Source organism: Cavia porcellus, unplaced genomic scaffold (genome assembly GCF_034190915.1).
Source record: "Cavia porcellus strain 051 isolate PalLab524CR breed Dunkin Hartley unplaced genomic scaffold, mCavPor4.1 scaffold_6, whole genome shotgun sequence".
In the NCBI taxonomy this organism is placed as follows: Eukaryota; Metazoa; Chordata; class Mammalia; order Rodentia; family Caviidae; genus Cavia; species Cavia porcellus.
In genome coordinates, this window is record NW_026947489.1 from 103,823,449 (window position 1) to 103,827,101 (window position 3,653).

The following is a 3,653-nucleotide window of genomic DNA, read 5'->3' on the forward strand; positions in this document are numbered from 1 at the left end:
CACCACTAACTTGTATTTGTTGAGTTTATTTCTGAATACTTTTTCCAATTTCTTCCCCCTCCTTCCCTGTTTAATATAATTATTTTAAAAACATGTTTACAATGACAATTACACATTTTGGGTTCTATTACTCCCACAGTTCTTATTACTTTTTTTTGAAGAGAATAAAACCAAATGTAATATAACAAAACAAAGTCAGTCAAATCAAAAGGATGGACATAGTACATAATGTAAAAACAGAATACAAGGTGATCAATAATGGTTACCGTAATGCCTCTTGCTATCTTAAAAAGAATTGCCTATATCATCAGTTATATAAAATTGAACAAAACAGTAAAGAACAAAACCAATAAAACCAAAACATTGGAGACATTACAAGACTTCAAGAGAAGATAATAGTCAAACCAGAATGGGCATCATAGTGAATCTTATTGTCTTCAGAGTTGTTGCCTATACTCTCAAACTTGGTACTATCAAGCAAAACAGAACAGAGGAAAATCATTCAAAACAAGATGGTGAGAGCGATACAGGGTTTCAAATCAAGTTAATAGGAAATCAAAGTGGGTTACTATAATATATCCTGTTATTCATGTTATTTCTTTCAAGGAATATTAGATAAAAGTTTTATGGATACCCATGGAAGTGATTTTAATTAAATTACTTCAATAACAATAAACCAGGAAATAAAGGAGATGTGGTCAAGGTGGGCCTTAAACGATCTGTAGTACTTTGGTGGTAGTTGGAGAATGAGGCAGTTGAAGAAGAAACATTTTGAAAGACACAGAATCAAGCAACAATGAACATTGCCTTGGCATGTAAGTTGTTTAGACTAAGAAAAGTATCATGAAAAATAAGCTATTTTGAAAATAAGTTATGAAAGTCTTGTGTGGAAGTGTGCTGGATATTGGTATGGGAGTCAAACTCAGGGCCTCCCACTTGCCAGGCAGATGCTGTGCACTGAGCTATATCTTCAGCTGGTTGCTGAGTACTGAGTCCAGGGCCTTCACACTGAGTTACATCCCCCAACCCACTCACCCCTACTTTTTTTTGAGACAAGTTATCACTATAATTGAAGTTCCTTGCCCAGGCTGAGATTGATTTTGTGATCCTCCGGCCTCAGTATTTTTTATAAAAGAGTCTCTTATGGGGCTGGGGATTTAGCTCAGCGGCATAAGCACCTGCCTTGCAAGCAGGCTGTCATGAGTTCAATCCCCAGTACCGGAAAAAAAAAAAAAAAAATTTACTGTTTTAGATGACCAAGTATTTCAAGCGTTCACACATTTATTTTTATATATTGTTCCACATTTCCACTTTTTAATGTACAGTTTGATTTGGGGCATCTTTGTAACTTGAAAGGTATCCTTTCCATAATTAAGGAAATGATTATATATCCATCATCTTCTAAAACTCCTTTTATCTTTTCTTTGCCTTGTATTTGCAAACTGTCTATTGTTATAGGTCAGTTTATATTTTCCATAGTAATATGCATAGAATCATGCAATATATTTTTTGAGGGGAAGATCTGGTGTCTGTCACTCAATGATTTTATTTTGAGATTTGTATTTGTTGTTACATGTAGGAATAAATCATTTCTTTGATTACTGAGTGGTATCCCATTTTATAGGTCACTGTATTTTGTTTATTCAGTTCACTTATGGATGTATATTCGATTGTTTGCATCATTGTTTCTTATGGGTAACATCCTAAAAGTTGAATGACTGGATCACAGTTACCTTTTTAAGAAAACTGTTTAAGTGTTCTCAAACACACATTACTAATTTATATTCATGGTATTCTTTCATATCCTAACACTTGGCAGAGCCATTCTTTTGATTTTAGCTGTTCTAATGGAAATCTGTTGGTAACTTATTGTGGTAGTTCACTATCTGAAATATGCTTTAGTAAAATATCTGTTCAAATATTTTATCCATTTTAAAAACTGAATCATTTTCTTGTTATTGAATTATAAAAAAAGTTCATTACATAAGACCTACATATATATATATATATATATATATATTTTTTTTTTTTTTGCTTTTTTTTGTTTTTATCAGTACCAGGGATCGAACTCACGACTGCCTGCTTGAAAGGCAGGTGCTTATGCCACTGAGCTAAATCCCCAGCCCCTAATATATATATATATATATATATATATATATATATATATATATATATATAAAATTGTTAAACTTGTGGTTTGTCTTTTCATTCTTTTTACACTTTATTATTTTTCAGTTTTTAATTTTCATTACTACATGTTTGCATTGCATGATAATTATATTACTTGTGTGGGGTTGGTACATATGTATAACACATCTCAATTCTTCTTCTCAAGTCTTTGCCTTCCTCTTCCTCCTTACTCTCTTCATCTCTTCAGCCCTTTCCCATTTGAACAAAATCAGTCTCCTTGCTTCACATTATTTATTTTTCATTTTGCTCCTTATTTGCATTTTTGGCTTCTCATATAAAAGAGAAACTAGAATTTAAGCTTTTATGTCTAATTTATTTCACTTAGTTTTTTCTCAAGGTTTGTCCATTATTCTACAAATGACTCAAGTTTATATTTGTGGCAGAGTAGTATTCAACAGTATGTAAATGCTATGCTTTCTTTATCTATTCATGTGTTGATAGACATATAGGGCACTTCCAGGATTCAGGTGTTGTGACTTATGCTGCTGTGTGTGTATACATCTGTCACTCTCATATGATGTCTTTACTTCTGTTGGAAAGATACCTAAACGGAGAATAGTTGGATTGAATGGAATTTCTAACTTTATGTTTTTTGTGGAATTTCCATACTGATTTGGATAATGGTTGTACTAGTTTGCATTTCTATCAACAGTATAGAAAGGTGCTTTTTTTCTTGCAGCTTCACCAGCATTTATTTTTATTTAAGTTTTTGATGATTGTCATTCTTTCTGGAGTAAGATGAAATCTCAGTTGTTTCAGTGTGCATTTCTCTAATTGTCAGAAATGTTTAACATTTTTTCATGTATTTATTAGCCATTTGTAATTTTTCTTCTGAGAAGTGTCAAGCCATTTCAGTTCCCCATTTTTTACTGGGTCTTCTGCCTTAGGGATCTAAGTTTTTTGAGTTCTTTATATATCCTAGATGTTAGTCTTCTGTACAAAGAATAGTAGCACAAGTTTTTTCCATTCTGAAATTTGTCTCTTTGCTGGTTTTTTTCTTTGCTGTGCAGAAGCCTTTTAATTTTAAATGATTCTCATTTGTTTATTCTTAATGCTGTTTTTTGGGCCATTGGGGTTCTGTTCAGAAAACACTTTCCTACTCCTATATCTACAAGGGTTTGGCCTATTTTGCCTTGGAGCAGTTTAAGTATTTCTGTTTTAACATTTAGATCTTTGATCCATTTTGATTTTATTTTAGTATATGATGGAGAGATACAGTGTGGATTCAATCTTCTGCATGTGAATAACCAATGTGTTTGTTAAAGAAGCTATCTTTCCCCAGCATAGACTTTCAGACCCCTTTCCAAGAACAGCTAGCTTAATTGACTGGAGTTTTTTCTGCCTTTTCTGTTCTGTTCCACTGATACACATATCTGTTTTTGTGCCATTACTCTCTCTCTCTCTCTCTCTCTCTGTGTGTGTGTGTGTGTGTGTGTGTGTGTGTGTGTGTGTGTGTGTTTATC

The 3,653-nt window shown here is 32.8% G+C and overlaps 1 protein-coding gene across 7 annotated transcripts in view; it reads left to right on the forward strand.

The window, feature by feature from the left end:
- Sbf2 (SET binding factor 2) overlaps positions 1–3,653 on the forward strand; it is a 497,072-nt gene that overhangs the window by 189,841 nt on the left and 303,578 nt on the right. The window lies entirely within an intron of this gene.